A 17,782-nucleotide genomic window follows, 5' to 3' on the forward strand; every position below is an offset into this window, starting at 1 on the left:
TTAACCCTAACCCTCCCCCCTGTTGCCTAACCCTAACTGTCGGGGTAAGTGCCTAGCCCTAATCGTGGTAGTAAGTGCCTAACCCTAAACCTCCGATAAGTGCCTAACCCTATCTCTAAAAAAAAAGTGTTGACCATTTTTGTGTCGTCCTTTTGACCATGTTGATCATGTGTACCTTCTTACATGTCGAACTTTAAAGTGTCAACCTTTTGTCACGGTTGACCTTTTGACCCTGTTGACCTATAGACTGTCTAACATCTAATGTCTATCTAGACATTGTCAAACTTTTTACTGTCTATCTATAGTTTGGAACCAGTTTATAATTATACCAATATTTCATAGTCTGTTAAGTAATTCAGGTGAAAATCTCACTTTCGCAGTAAAGGTGCCCACACACTAGGCATTCAGGTCACGATCCGATATCGTGTCCGATTTCTTCCCAGTCGTGGGCACAATTTGGTGTTAAAAACTATCCAAATTGACTCACGATCTATCGTGCATCTTATACTATTCCAGTGCATCGTGACTGAGATTTTCAAATCTTGCCTGTATTAGGACATCATTTACACGATCTGTTATCCCAATGCGTCGGAATCGGGCTGATCGTGTAAAATATTGCCTAGTGTGTGGGCACCTATACTGTCTAACACATAGGGGACAATTCAATTGAGCTTGTGTGCTTACTCATCTTGAGTGCCAAAAGCATTTAAGCTAGCATAGTCATGATCCATGACCTCAACTTAGAACAGGGTTTCTTCACTTATTTCTGCTCGTGACCTTATGAAGTACAGTATGAGCATAAAAAAACAAATCTCTACTTATTTGCCAGTAAGAGAGCAGCCCAAATCATGCAGGGCACTGGGCACTTAGCTGAATCTACCCCTAGTTTTGCTATCTTGGGCTAGGATAGCAAACACATTAACACCTTTCCACTCTATTATAGACTTGAACAAAAGATGGCCAATATTTGTCTTACTGGTTTCGCAAGTTTAAATAATATCCTTAAAGTGTTTATACACTTTTGGAGATACTCATCCTAATGAAACCTTTTATAGGAACACTATTTGTCACCTGAAAATGAGAGCAGGACCCCCCAGTGGATTTGGTACTGACAGAGAAAGTCTGTCCGTATTTTACAGAAGAGCTCTATGCGTACATATGCAGAAACCTTAGCAGCACACATTTGCAAATATATGATAAGGCATAAGCCACCCAGAACACCCCTATTGGGTAGAATCTTTGTCTAAGTGAGTGTGGTAGCACATTTTGTCACAATCCATGTAGCGGCAGGTGATGCAGCCCAGGTACTTATAAAAACCGCCTTGGTGAATTTGGAGGTCAGGGTGTTTTAAATTTTTTATATTCTTGCCACAATCATTCAAATCTGTTCATTCAAATGCTGAAGAAAACTAAGGGACTCTGGCCCTCATTCAGAGCCGCTCGTAAGCGGCCGTACGCTCGTAGTCATCCGATGTTGTTAAACCACGCATGCGTCGGTGTAACAGTGCGCATGTGCGTACGGCTGATTGCGATCAATTTTTCAGTCGTTCGTCGAATAGCGAACAGGAAGTGACATGTCAGATGTGATTGACAGAACTGTCCATTTTGGGGCGGTGACGGGGGTGGAGATGGGAAAACGCAGGCGTGTCGAGGCGTTTTTTGGGCGTACATAAATTATCTGATGCGAACGGCCAATGTGAACGGAACAAGTGTTACGTCACTGTCTGATCCACTTTCCATTAAAACTGCTTGCTCAGCTTGTGGTCTGGTATTCTCTACCGCAATGACGATGGTCTCTTCGTTCTTCCCGAGGCTCATCGATGGTTTCCCGATTTATCAATTGAGGCCTCAAAAACAATCAGTTTTGAACTGCAAAAATGCTTGTAAGGTGTTTAGCCAATAGCCTTTTTTTACTAGCAAAAAACCGTACGCAGGTGAACTACTCAGCTGCTAATTTCTGGGTTAGACAATCAATTATCTTACAAATTTATTTTACGTTTGCGTGTTTTTGCCAAATTTGTTTTCTTTTTTTTTTAGGGCAACAATATTGTACGCAGGTTTGTTGTTTTTCTTCATTTTTTAGGGGCCAAGAAAACAATCGTCCTTTTGTTTTTTGCTAAGTGTTAATTAAAACTCATAAATTGTTTTTAACCCTTGGTTTTTTTTTTCAAAAATAATGTTTAGATTTCCGTTGTATTGTTTGTAATGTTGTTTGCGGGATTACCTTTTAACCAGTTTTTGAATAAATTAACAATAGAATTGTGCAGATTTTCAACTTTATTTTATTTTTTGTTGTTTTTTTATAATAAATTTTGGGGAAATAATGAAAACTTTATAATGTAAAAACAAATAACAAATGATTTTAGAAACACACAAACAAAATAAGTGGCATTTGAAATCCACAAACAAACACAATTAATAAAAAATTCACAAGAAAGGAGAGGGAGGTTTTGGGCATTAAGGAATATGGAGCAAACACTGAGAAACATTGTGGGAAAATTAGCCAGTGCTGTCATCGCCTTTTGGCCCGTTTGGCCAGGGTAGGGAGGGAGCCTGAACGGGTCCGGGATGTCCTTCTGCTGGCCTGTCCAGAGGCAGATGTTGTGGCCTCTGGACTAGGCATAGGGCTAGGCACATTTGGAGGGATGGCTGTTGGTGTGCCAGGGGTGGAGGGTCCTGATGTTCCGGCAGGAAGGGAGGCTGGCTCCAACATGTGCTGGCGAACGAGCTGCTCCAGGGCATTTGCTATTCACATGTTGGCCCCAGTATTTTCCGCCAGGGCCTTAGCAATGGTCACGTTGGCCGTAGCACTTTGCTCCAGGGCGTCCGCCACCCGTAGCAGACTGGCGTCCATCCTCAGCAGAATCTTGGTCTGCTGATCCATTTTAATATTGAGATCAGGCCCACTGCCTGTGAGGGGGAATGCCCTGGACTGTCTGCCACAGGGTCCCCAGCCGGATCTACTGCTTCCTCCCCTGCAGAGGCAGCAGAAATTCTGCGGCCAAAGCTCCCCTCTGGAGCAGACTCTTCTGCCTGTGTCTCTGTGAGAAAAAAGAGAAAAGAGTAACATTATAATCTAGATATTGTCCCAAACACATTTCTGAGTTGTTAACATTACAACATGTACCTGGGGCAACATGAGGAGCCGCAAAGTCGGGCATGTCGGTATCCATGTTCGACACGCCAAACACCTCCTAATCCTGCACACACCCCTGGGCCATCTCCTCCAAATCTGTGAGCTCCAGTGACACAGGGGTGGGACCCCCACCTGTCCCCCCTGCATGCCTAGCCCTATCAGCCAATTTTTGCTTAAGACGATATTTGAAGTCGCTCCATCTGTGGGGTAAAAAGTTGGCATTATTCTGGCAGTATTTGGACCTGTAAACACTTTTTACTAAAATGTAGTTTTTACGTACCGGCGTTTGACCTCCCGGGTTGAACGTTCACAATCACCCACCCTATTGACACCACTGGCTATGTCATTCCACATTTTCCATTTCTGGCTTGCACCCATATTCCTTGCTGCCTGTGGCAGGTTGTCATTGCACATTTGCACCAAAACCTCCATCTCCTTTCTTGTGAATTGTGGCTGCCTTTTTTTTGTTGTTTAGTTGGCCTACTAGGCCCAGCAGCCTCTTCCATGGCATCCTCAACACCTTTTTTGAAAATGGGATTCAAATTTATAATGTAAAATGTTCCCAAAATTATTGTTAAACAGAATCCTTTTGCCCAAAAAAGAGAAATACTTACCTGGCGCCTCTTGGCCAGTGCTTTGCTGCTCTGTAGTCATTTTGGACTTTCAGGTCTCACTACAGCAGACCGATTTGGCTTTTCAGTGACGTTTTTATACATGCGTTAGCATTATTCGGCTGCATCATTGACTGTGCGCTCCTATTGTCCGTCCTTAATTTGAGCGGGAAAATAAAGACTATTTATGGCTTGGTGTGACTGGAGTCGATGTGGCATGTTGTTTGTTGGAGGTTTGGCGTTGGAGTGGTTTTGAGGCTTAGTGAGTAGAAGGAGGACATTTTCGGAGCGATATGTTGGTTTTTTTCTAGCTTCTTTCTTTTCCGTTGGTTATTTTTTTTATTGTTTGGCTATTTTTTGGTGATTTTTGGAGTAAGTATTGTACAAAACCACCGTAAAAAAATATAGTAAATAGTTTTCAAATGTTTTTAATATTTTTTTTTTGGTTTACAGTTAGTTTGGCATTGCCCCAGTGAAGTTTTTGAACTTTGGGATATTTGTCTGTTTTTGGTAAGTGTTTTTGTTTTCATGATTTTACAAATTAGATGTGTTGTTCTTAGCATATGTTTCGAAAAGTAATGTTTTTTTTTTTCGGGGAACAATCATGTCTTACCACTAAATGTAGCGTACTATTTAGCGAAATAATGTTTGAGTGGTTTTAATTTTAAAAGTAGCGTACTATTTGTCAAAAATGGATAATTGGCGAAGACAGAATCTGTTTGCAATTGGAATCTGCGCAATGCTATCTTGTAAAGGGCCTCAAGACTCCATCTTAGAAATAAAATCTCACAGCACTATTTTGTAAAAAAAAGGTACATAGTCAGCCTTCCTCAAACACAGGCAGACAGTGTTTAACACAAACACTAACTTATTAGCATTTGGAACCCTATACAAAGCCCATCTTCAACCCAAAACAGTCGGAGCGACAGCACAGCTGGAAGCCTCCTTCCTGTATGAGGATTAAATTCACTGTATAAACACATTTTGCAATTGCAGTTTAAAAACATCAGAAAAATACATGTGTGCTTGTGTGTGTGTATATGTGTGTATATATATATATATATGTATATATATATATATATATGTGTGTGTACATGTGGCCCATCATGCATGGACTTATGTGTATAATATCACACACAGACTTATATTTGAAAAGTAGCAACATTCCCTGCAACTCATACACACAATGTTAAACAGAACACAGTCAGTTTTTTAGTGGTCCTTCCCAAAATCATACTGGCATGGCCACACACACATAGATGCCCTTCCAGCTTAGTGCTGCTCGCTGAGTGCCCCACCGACCCTCAGACGCACAACGCAATTCAGTGCTGTTTTCCCCGCATACATACATTTAACGCAAAAAGGATAATTATTACTTGGTTTAAACGCAATGTCAGTATATAAAGAAATTAATGTTTTCTGTAACTATGGCTTAGTAAATGATAATTGGACTGTGTTTGGAAAAGTACTGATCTACTCTGTTTCCACAGCGTTCCGGTGACATCAATATGAAGATCAGAACATGCGGCTATGAAATATGAATGTTAGAGAGAATAACTATTTGAAATGTTGTTTGCCATAGCAGCTTAAGTTTTGCATGTGGGGGATGCAAAGGGAGGTTGGAGACCTTTTGTATCCATTTGGAATTGTCCAATAAATGCCCTGTAACAGATTTCTAACCCTTACCAAAGAACAATGACATTGTGTAGGCTTGTTTACATTTTTGTCCAAAGGACTGGTTATTCCAGTCTAATCAATAGAGATAGCTAACTGGGACTAGGATTTAATTAGCAGTAGTTCAGGTAACCAAAAGGATTCTCCCTTTCTGATGACCTCACAGGTAAAAGGGGGCGGGAACATAGCATGCACATCCTGAGAACACACAGCCAGCAGACACACTTGCAGATTCTGGGAAGAGAGAGGTTCACTCTCTCACAAGACAACGGAAAATGGGTCTCAGTTCCTCTGGGTTATAGCTAAGTATAAATTGTGCAATATTTAGCCTATTTGGGTGTCTGTAGCTATGTTTGGTGTTAATCTGTTATTAGCTTAGCATGGTGTGTGGTTTGTAGTTTTATAAGGATATTCATGAGTCTGTGTTAGCATACAGTGGATGATATGTTATCTAATCTGTACTCTTCATCTACACTGTAGGGTACAAAAGTCTGTTATCAGCATGCAGGAAAGGGAATGATTATGGAGTTTTTGTAATATTTGTAAATGATTGATGCTGGTTGATTGAGATCCCATGTGTTCTGTGTTAGGGCCTTCCCATGTGTTCTGTGTTAGGGCCTTCCCATGTGTTCTGTGTAAGGGCCTTCCCATGTGTTCTGTGTTAGGGCCTTCCCATGTGTTCTGTGTTAGGGCCTTCCCATGTGCTTGAACAATATCTCTGCTTGGGAGAGATAGGCTTGGTATGTGTTGTATACTCATGAATGTAATCATAGGGTGGTATCAGTTATATATTATGGAATTGAATGGTCATAAGTAATTGCCGTGTGGGTCAGATAGGTATATTGTCTGCAGTTTATTAGAGATTGCTACTTCCATGTGGGGTGAACAAAGGAAATTATAATTCTACCCAGTTATGGTGTTGTATGGGTCAGATAGGTATATTGTCTTTATTATAATTGTGATCATTTATGGATGTATGATTTACAGAGTTACAACTTAATGTGAGTTTTCAAATTGGAGTTTGCCTAGGGATCATGAGGCTTGCAAACAAAGGAAGAGCATGTGCTTCAGCCCTTCCCCCTCCCCATGGTCTAGTGGGTACTGGATGAGGTCTGTTGTAGGATGGTATTGTTGTATATTGGAATCAGCTTGTGTTGTACATGTTGGAATATTAAATGGTGCAGTGTTTGCCTGATGTGTTGGCATATGATATCCAGCTTGCATATTTAATTAACTATGGCATTATGGGAGATTTCAATGAGGTAGCTTCATAATGGAGTTTGTTTGTAGACCATGCGGTTTGGACAATAGGGCAGGAAGCATTCCTAACCCCCCCTCACACACAAACACACACACACACCATCACCAGCCATCTTGAACATGTGCTCCCAGCAGACATTGATATCTCTCTCATTGTATTTTGATGTGTCTTTTTCTCTCTCTTTCTCTCTCTCTCTGTCTCTCTGTCTCATATTGCTCATTGTATTTTGATCTTTAATAACCGTTTCATGTATTTTAACTGTACCTTATGACCTAATGTTTGTACAATTTATTTGCGCTCATTATTAGATCATAGCGTTGTAACATCTGTACTTTTACCTGAATAATAATCTTTAGCACTTTGGACCGCTATTCAACTGTCTCAGTATTCCATTAATGGTATAATCAAACACAGCGCTAATTAGCGACATCTTGTGGTTTCAGAAGGTATAGGCAGGTTTTGTCTTAGAGGTTCTAGGCAGGTGAATCTTAGAGGTTTATAGGCAGGAATGTATTAAAAGGTTTATTGACAAATTCAGCATATTTTACGAACTAATGTGTCTTGATTTAACTGTAAAAGTAGAGTACTATTTTGCGAACTAATGTGTCTTGATTTAACTGTAAAAGTAGAGTACTATTTTACGAACTAATGTGTCTTGATTTAACTGTAAAAGTAGCGTACTATTTTACGAACTAATGTGTCTTGATTTAACTGTAAAAGTAGTATACTCTTTTACGAACTAATGTGTCTTGATTTAACTGTAAAAGTAGCATACTATTTTACGAACTAATGTGTCTTGATTTAACTGTAAAAGTAGCGTACTATTTTGCGAACTAATGTGTCTTGATTTAACTGTAAAAGTAGCGTACTATTTAGCGAACTAATGTGTCTTGATTTAACTGTAAAAGTAGCATACTATTTTACGAACTAATGTGTCTTGATTTAACTGTAAAAGTAGCGTACTATTTTGCGAACTGTGTCTTGATTTAACTGTAAAAGTAGGAACTATTTTACGAACTAATGTGTCTTGATTTAACTGTAAAAGTAGCGTACCATTTTACGAACTAATGTGTCTTGATTTAACTGTAAAAGTAGCATATTATTTTGCGAACTAATGTGTCTTGATTTAACTGTAAAAGTAGCGTACTATTTTGCGAACTAATGTGTCTTGATTTAACTTTAAAAGTAGCGTACTATTTTGCGAACTAATGTGTCTTGATTTAACTGTAAAAGTAGCGTACTATTTTGCGAACTCATTTTTTTAAAATTTTCATTGTAAAATCATGTCTTAACACTAAATGTAGCGTACTATTTTCTGAACTAATGTGTGCTCCCTTTTTCACGAAAACAATTTGTTTACAATCATATTTCATTTAATGAATCTTAAACATATTTTCTACTTTTGAAATGTAGGGTGTTCTGCACATGACACTTCCCAGGCCTGTAAGCATCTTTGGATTTCTGAGAAAAGATAAGTATATTTTTCTTTACACATTTGTCTAAAACAATAACTACCTGGCTTACCATTTCAGGTTGATGTTGGTCGTATTATATTGGCCATGGTTCCAGAACCCGACCAACCTCAACTTCGTCCCAGGCATAGGCCTCATAGGCGTGTAAGGCCCCAGAATTATAGAACACGTGTCACCCTTTTTGGAATGCCAGATGATGAGGTGTTACGGCGATACCGTCTGCCTCCCCAAATCATCATAGACACTCTCTCATTAATAGAGAGTGATCTTGAACGGCAAATTGACAGTCCTACAGCAATACCACCACTTACTCAATTAATGTCGGTGTTACATTTTTGTGCCTCAGGATCCTTTCAAACCACTGTGGGAATAGTTGCGGAATATCCCAATCCTCCTTTTCAAGGATCCTGAGGGCAGTGATGGAGGCCCTTTTTAAACACCTCCAACATTTTATTCAAATGCCATTGGATATGGGTACCCTTAATGTGGCGAAGGTGAATTTTTACCAAATAGCTGGCTTCCCACACATCATAGGGGTTGTGGATGGCACTCACATACCACTTCAGCCTCCAGCAAGGCTGGAGGCTATTTTTAGGAACCGCAAGCACTTTTATTCACTGAATGTAATGGTGGTATGTGATGCTGCCCTCCAGATCCTGTCCCTGAATGCCAAATTCCCCGGCAGTGCACATGATTCCTTCGTCATCCGGCAATCAGGGATTTGGCACAAATTAAACAACCTACAAGCTGGTAATGCGTGGCTTCTGGGTAAGTTGACACCTTCTGTTGAAACCAATGCAAAGCTTGTTACACAATGGTCCTGATGTTTGTTTTTGTTTTTTCACAGGAGACAGTGGTTACCCTTGCACACCCTGGCTGCTCGCTCCTTATTTGGTTCCCACACCAGTGAGTATAATTCCGCACTTACAGCTACCAGGCAGGTGGTGGAGCGCTGTATCGGCCTTTTAAAATGCCGATTCAGATGCCTCCACCGCTCTGGTGGCGACCTCATGTATTTGCCGGCTATGGTTTCGAAAATTGTGGTCTTGTGTGGGATATTTCACAACATCGCCATAAGGAGTGGTGTCCCAATGCAGCCAGAGGATGCCTTGCCTGAGGACGCCCCCCCCCGAGGTTGGTTGGAGGTCAGTATGTGGGGGGCCATACGCGATGAAGTTGTGGCCAGATATTTTAGGTAATTATTTCCTCATAATGTTTAAAAATGCCACAATGTAGACATGTAATATTTTAAAGTTCACTTTTAACAGTTTTTTTCTTTTCTTTCTTTTTAATCCCTAAAATGACCATAAAAAAACCATGCCTACTACCTGATCAACACAAATGACTTTATGTGGACATATTGGATATAACTTCAGGAACAATGATTTCTTCTCCTCATTTGTGGATTCATGTTGGCATGCTACTTCTTCAAACAGTTCCTGATTGTGTTTTTTGGGGGTTTTGGGTGTGATTTTTAACTTGTGTGTGTGGTTTGGTTTTTTGAAATTATTGTGTGTATTCACTTGGTGTTATTTGTGTGCATTAAAATTTTATTTGACGTTCACCAATTTACAACCAAGTGTAACCTGTTTCTAAAAATGCAAAGTTGCTTAATGCCTAATCCCTGTAATTTCTTATTTGGAAAAGTTTAGTACCCTGCTTTGTTGCGAAAAACAAACACCAAAGGTATTATGGTGAATCCGTATGTTTGCAATTGTAGGCCTAAGCAGGTAGCTTTCAATGTAACATTACCCACACCAAACAATCTTCACATTTTGAGGTTACTTCTCCCAACCTATTGGTATTGTTATGTGTTTAATGTGCAAGCTTACAAACTTACTTGAGCTTTCGACAAACACATTTACATTTATTTAAAAAACATGGACAAATAGTTGACTTATGTAAGGTTCACCAATCTAAAATTGACACACAAGGAATTAGACTTAAATAAACCAAAATATAATTTATTTTTTACAACATTTTTGGAGATGTAAAAAAAAAAAATTTGTGGCGCAGGCGCGCCAAAATGTGATCCAACGCCACAAGCAGCCCAACTACATGGCCCCTTATAATCTGCAATCCTGCATAAATGTCTTCATAACGCCTCTGGTCCTCTGTGGGTCAAAAAAATGTGCGGATTACTAAAATGACACCTTAATTTATATGTGAGCAAACAACTAAAAAAACAGACTATACAAAAAAAGGTGACACCAAAAAACAACCAAACAAAATGAATGCCAAACGAAAAGATTGTGGAAAAACAAAGACAAAAATTATTTGGACAAAATAACATAAAAGAGAGTTACAACTACGCAAAAATACTACATTTGTTGTTACCGTAAACAAGGAAGACACAAGTATGAGTGTTTGGACATGTGTCATATGTGTAAGGGGAAAACATCCTAGACATTGTTTCACAAAGATATATATCCAAAACATTAGAACTACTTGACAATTTTGAACTGCACAGGCAAAAGGAGAACATCACCCAAAAAACAAAAAATGCAAAAGCAACCATAGTTTAAAAGGGAAACATACCGGGCCTAATGCTGCCTGGGCCATGGGTGCCCCGAAATCGGCCTCCTCAGAGGTGGGCCAGTGCTGCTCGGAAGGAGGAGGGGTGATTTGGGAAGACGTTGAGGGTGAGGAAAAGAGAGGGGGGGTGGAGGGGAGGGTGAGGAAAAGAGAGGGGGGGGTGGAGGGGAGGGTGAGGAAAAGAGAGGGGGGTGGAGGGGAGGGTGAAGTTGGAGGGATAGGAATGTGAGGAGAGGGAGGGGCCACACGGTCTGCAAGGTCTGGGGTGGAGGGGGAATTTGGGGAAGAGTGGGGAGAGGATGTTTGGGTGGGAGTGGGGGAGAGGGGACGAGCCCGACGTTGGTGACGTTGGAGACATCATAGTCTGCGCTCAGCCCCTAAATGATGTTGAAAAATTTATATTATTACATATTTTAAATTTTGAATCCAAAATTTTAACTAAAAAAAAAAAAAAAAAAAAACAGGGCTATACGGGAAACATGCACACGCAGGTATGTCCAAAATAAAGAAACAGGGCTATACGGGAAACATGCACATGCAGGTATGTCCAAAATAAAGAAACAGGGCTATACGGGAAACATGCACACGCAGGTATGCTTACATTTTAAATATTATTAAAACAAACACTTAGGGGGTCATTCAGACCCACTCGCAAGCGGCAGTAAAGTCGCAAGTGGGTCGATGTTCCCCACTGCGCATGCGCACAACGGAGGGAGCTCCGTCGTGCACATGCGCGAGACCCGGACTGCGACAGCCAAGCTGTCGCTCCGGGTCTCGCACCAAAGGGGGCGTGCTGTCGATGGTGAGGCGTGCCGGGGGCGTGCCTGCCAGACGGAGGCGTTCCCATGGGAACGCCTACCGTCTGAAGCCGGCCCCACTGACATCACTAGTGATGTCAGTGGGAGTGATTTTGGCTTTGATAGAGCCAAAATCACTCCAGGACTTGTGGCTGGGAAACCCTACCGCAGGGTTTTCGTCGCAAGTCCGATGGTCGCGATAGTCAAGACCATCGCGACCATCTTTTTGGACGCTCATATATGTTGTGGGTGGTCACCGACAGCTATATGAGCATCCGGGAGGACGCTCCATTTTAATGGAGGAGGGCCCTGATTCAGAGCGAGCGCTCTGGTCAGAGCGTCCGGCTCTGAATCAGGCCCTTACTTTCCCTGATTTGCTGACGCAAATTGTCCAACAGGCGTGGGGATCGGCGCCGGAGATCGGACCACCGCCTTTCCAACTGTCCGATATTTCGGCGGAATCCGATCCTACGCAGACGGCACCGCACCTCCGCGTAGGCAAGCCGCTTGCGGAGGTTAGTGATGGGGCCCGTGGAGTTCGTTAATCTCCAGTCCATCACATCAGTGAGGATCAGGAGTTCTCTGCGGCAAAAAGCTGCGGCTCTCATGGTGGCAATGATTTTTTTTACACAAAACAGTTTTAATAAAGGGCCTAGAAAACATTTGATTGGCTAATGCACTTTGTAAATTAACAGAAAGCATTCTATTGGTTATTGTAGGAGTCATGTGACCTACACCCTCACAAATATAATGTGAGTTATGATAGGCTTGATGCAGTGACATGCGTAAGCTAATTTAAATATTAATAAAAAATATGAAAAATCTGCATATAAAAAAAACGCAAAACAATAGTAGCATTCAAACCAACTTTTAATTTTGAACAACCATCCCCTTGGTCCAACCGTACGTATTCTGCGGAATCAATGACACACACTAACAATAATAAAGTTTATTGACATTGTAAAAAAAAAAAAAAGGATTGCAAACGTGAATACCAATTAAGGTAATTAATATAGTGATTGCCATTAATCGATTCAAGTATGTTTCCTGAATGAAATAGCAGGCAATCGAAAACTGACAGGGCCACTTCCGGAATTGACTTGTGCGAGCGTTCCCTGCAACCAAAGAGGAGACGGACGGTCGCTATTTAGAACGTTCGCTAGCTAGAGGAGGGGTTGGGAGACTATGGGGCGGAAGATTAGCTGCGAGCGAACATACGAGCGAGCGCTTGATTTTACATTTTTACGCTCGTACGCCGAACGAGCGAACGGCCACTTGCGTCCGGGTCTGAATCAGGCCCACTGTTATAAAGGTTTATTCATACTTGCCTACTTTTTGAATCCCTCCTCTGTCATAACTAACTTGCACTACTCACTCATTAGGTAAATGGAAGAGGCGTGGGACAGAGTTCTGCCGTACCAGGAAACCTGGAGATCTACATGAAATTTGAGACTTCCATTACAGGAGAGCAAGCTACTATGTGCTAGAGGGTCTATGTACTAAGCCTTGGAGGGAGATAAATTGGATGGAGACAAAGCAGAGCCAGGCATAGAGACGCCCACTGCTGCCTTCTCATATCCATCCAACGACGTTCAACAGCGCAAACATCGGTACCATTAACACACATCAGGCAGCCATGCTGCATATGCCACAAGTCTGAGCAGCCGCAAACACTGCAGCTCTCCTGACACGCAGAGAGCTCTCATGCTGCACAGGAGATCACAATGACTAATTTATGCATGCCTATGTAACAGCGTTTAAACAGTCAGACCCACCTGCGTTCTACTAACCACCCCTCCGTTACCATCCCCAAATGCTGACTAGCTGTCTCTCACTTTGCGAATGGTCCCTCTACACGAAAGTAGTCACTAAACAATCGCTGCATGTGCACAGTGTGGCATTCGTCCTTTGCATTAGCAAACAATCGATCGTTCTGCATAAATATTGGCATTCTGTCTCTGAATCAGGCCCATAATCCGCTCCGTCTTGTCTCCGGTCTCATTTTACAATCATTAGGAAAGGGTGTCTTGAGTTTAGGTAGGAAAAGTGAGTGACAGACAGTGTGAGACAGAGACAAGATGAGACAGGGTTAAGCTAGGCACACACATTGAAAGTCCTGATCAACGTACAGATTCATGATGCATACACACCATTACAATCTAACTCGCCATCCTCATCTCTCTAAATCATCTGCTGAAAAGATTGTGACCTCGTACACACACTCTACAGATATCTGGCTACGCTGATAGCGGAGCATCAGCAGAAGCATCAAACAGAACGGTCGTTAGTGCGTACACACTAACAGGTTTGTCCGACATTGTTCCATCACTTCTGAGGACTATTAGGACGCCCATAAAACCAGATAGTCAGATGAGATCAGTTTTCTTCAGAGACAATATTATTGTAGGTGTGTACACACTCTTAAGATATCTCACAAATGAGTCGGGAATCTGAAGATCTGTCTGGCGATTGTATAGGAGTGTACACACACACATACTCCCAAAAGATATATATATAAAAAAAATTCCTTATTGGCTTAATAGCAGGGTGTCTGACTAGTTCCACACCCAAAATAATGATTTTTTTTAAATTATATTAAATTAAAGCCCAGAGAAGCATTTAATTGATCCTTGTATTGTTGTGTGAGGGGCAGAAGTCAGATCTTGGATAACATAAGACTGCTGTGGATGTGCCACTGTATTTACTCCCCACTTGCCACTAGAAATAAAAAAACATGTTTTTAAAGCTTTCCTAATTGTTTAGTCCTATATGTAAGCCTTTCTTGATATACAAATATTTTTTTTGTAATCATGCCACACTTTGCGTTAGTGTCAGGAGGACCACTATTGTGTTAGCAAGTGGCAGGTATTCCGGCAGGTACTACGACTTTTTGATGACTGCTGCTCTATTATTTGGGGCGGAAAACCTTCCCCCTCCCCCCAAATAACAGTCTTTCTTTATTGAAAAATCCACTTATTTAATCCTACAGGAACACCCAAAAAGTCAAAGCAATATTTTAAAATTTTGCCTTTACTCGTGTTGCCAATCAGGAGCATGTAATTACTAGTTCTGGCAGTAGTAATATTTTTTTCAATCTCTGCTATTGCAAAAGGTCGTGTGAGAAGAAATTGTAAGAATTTCCACTCAAAAGCCAAACAATTGGTGGTAAATTTATTACGTTCATTTTTAATCGATTAAAAATCAATCTAAATCAATCAAAATCAATGTTGTGTTTCAGGAGTTATTTTACTAACAGACAATTTTTTATATCGATTTTGAAGCGTTAATGAATGTGTGATTTAGCCCCTGGAACACAACATAAATATTGATCAATTTAGATCGATTTTTAACTGATTAAAATTGATCTTTAGTAAATTTACCCTATGTTGTCAGTCTCGAAGAACATATCAGTTCTTCATGGCAGTTTTGCGGCAGTTTCTAAATGACAGCCCTGTTCTATTCTATTCTAAACTCTACTCATGGATTTGATTATTTCACCAACTCAGGGAAAGGCTCAGTCAGGGCCACAAAAGTAACATACTGTATTTCGTGTGGAATTATTTTTACATCAACACAGACAATGTTTTTCAAGTCATCTGTAGAAGTTGTAATGGCAAAGTAAGTAGAGGAAAGGACATAAACCATCTAGGTACCTTCTCAGTGCTACATCATATGCATTACGTTCAGGGCCATTGAGAGCAGTGATGGACCCCGGTACTGGCGGCGTGGGCAAATCAGGGAGGCGTGACACCCTCACCCAATTTTTTTGGGGAAAGTATAATGCTTCATGGTGCTGCATGTGGGGAAGGTGTGCGGATTAGTCCCAGGATCTGGAGGGGAGCAATGAGTGTGTTCACTCACCTCTCCCCATAGCAGTTGCAGGTAGAGAGAGGAGATTGCTGCTCAGTGGCAGCAGCCTCCCTGGATCCTCCTCAGTCCAGCACACAGCAGCGTGTACTGGGCTGGGGAAAGAGACTGCTGCCACTGAACAGCAGTCTACCCTCTCTACATGCCCGATGTGCTACTGACCCATGCACCCACCAGACCCTTACAGCCGGCCTGGGTAAGTAGTATCTGCCCCCCCTTGTTGACGTCCCTGATTATGTTCATCCACCAGGTTCGTCAAAAGCAGGAAAATCTTGTCTAGTAACAAGCAGCCCAGCATCAGCTAACTGCAGCATAAATATATACTTCATGCCAACCTCAACGCCAACACCTTCGTTCTCTTCATTAGAACTAGGAGGTAGTCCTGGATCCATTTTTCATTTGCAAACTGACCCCCCTAAAGTATTAAATCATACCCATAAAGATTCCTTACATGCTCTGGCTGCTACTGTATGTGAAATGTTGATCCAGAAGGGGACCAAGAAGAAGACAAACAGAGTGATTGAATGAGAATGGAGTGGGTTAAACCTCAAGTCTGGGGGCTGGCTTGGGAAACACCATGTGACCTAATTGCCCTATTAGGATAGGTGTGTATGTTTTAGCTTGGTATGTGAGGCTGTGTGGGCTGAGACAAAGGGGTATATTTACTAAGGTGCGGGTTTTTAGAAGTGGTTTTGTTGCCCATAGCAACCAATCAGATTCTACTTAACATTTATCTAGCACCTTCTAGAAGGTAATAGCTAGAATCTGATTGGTTGCTATGGGCAACCAAAAGACTTCTAAAAACCCGTACCTTAGTAAATATACCCCAAAGCCTCTTTTGTTCCTGTCTTGATGAGAGAGAAGTGCTGTATCAGATTTCTGTCTTGACAAGAGATAAGTGCTGTATAAAACTCTGTATTGCATTTAAGTATAATTTTCTTCTTTCTCTCTTTTATTAGCCCTTTCATCCTATATTCTCCCTCACTGTTTCTTTTGCCGGCTTCTGACGCCGGAGGATCCGGCGTAGTGTCTCCTCAGGGGGTCGCGGCTGCTGGCTCTCGTCAGCAGCGGGCAGGTCAGGGCACTCCTGCTACTGTGCCTGCCATCCACATGTGCTGGCTTGCTGCAGTGCTGCGAGCCACGGACGCGCAAAGGCGCGTGCCCCCGCGCGGATCCCAGCTGGGACACCCACGAGTATTGAGGGGGTAGTCGCGGGTTCGAGACCAGTCCGGTCTCGAGCCCCGGCTCGAGCCTACAGGGGCAGTAAAAGGTGTGGAGGTGCACAGGCCCCAATTGCAAATGGCGGCTCTGCTCAGCTCCCTGAGTCTGCTCGGGGGACGGGGCTTAGCCGCCATTTCAGTGATCAGAATCAGAGCTTGCTGCAGGTGGGCTCTGCCAGCAGCTCTGCTATGGTGGATAGTCAGGCTCAGGGTGTTAATCAGAGTGGAAGGCCACAGGCACAAGGGGGTTTTTCAGTGTCGGGCCTCCTTGAATGTTCTTGCGATGCCCGTAAGCTCTGGGGATCCTACAGGGGTTCTAAACGTCATGTCATCCATGGCCACATTATTTGCCCCTTTTGTGGCTGCTTTATCACAACTGCCTGTGGCTGGGTCTTCAGTTTCTGTGCCCTCAGCAGTTTCTACCTCTCAATTACCAATAGCCATGCCCGAGCAATTTTTGTCAGCAATGCGCGCGTTCGGGTTATTAGTAGCGTTATGGGTGAAGTGGTTCTTATCTGCTGACAAATCCTAAGGTACCTCAGGAGCGGTCCCTTCCGCGGTTACAGCCAATTCAGCTGTTCTTTCTTCTGCACCTTTGTCTGCATTAGGGGCTGCTGCACCAGATGCTGTGTTACCCTCTTTTTCAGATGGCGATGCCTGCGACAGTCATGAGGATGCGGCTGTGGATGAAGAAGTGACTTCGGACGATTCTTTGTGTGATGGGCAGCCGAGTACGTCAGGTGGGTCTCCTTGTGTAGATGATGATGACAGTAGCAGTGTTGTTCCTCTTCATCGCTGGTGTCAGATGCCAGCAGCTCTGCCAGGGCACACAAGCGGGCTGCTAAATATGCTAAACGCGAGGCTGCCCGGCAGGATAAATCTAAGAGACATCGTTCGCGCTCGCAAGATGCTTCTTGCAAACGTTCTAAACTGTTGTGCATTTCTTTTGTTTTCCCTGCGAGCTTTGTTTTTCCATTTTGGGGTGCCAGTTGCCAATGAGAAGACAGAGGGTCCTCTCACTTGCCTGTTGTTTTTGGGTATCGAGATTGACACCTTGGCGGGGGTTTGCCGGCTTCCTCAGGACAAGGTGGCGAAATTTCGCAAAGCTATTGCTGCATGTTTAGCGGCTCGTAGAATTTATTTGCGACATGTGCAATCGATGTTGGGTCTTTTGAACTTTGTCTGTCGGGTTATCCCGCTGGGCAGAGT

Source organism: Taudactylus pleione, unplaced genomic scaffold, assembly GCF_031769625.1.
Source record: "Taudactylus pleione unplaced genomic scaffold, aTauple2 ptg000053l, whole genome shotgun sequence".
Classification (NCBI taxonomy): domain Eukaryota; kingdom Metazoa; phylum Chordata; class Amphibia; order Anura; family Myobatrachidae; genus Taudactylus; species Taudactylus pleione.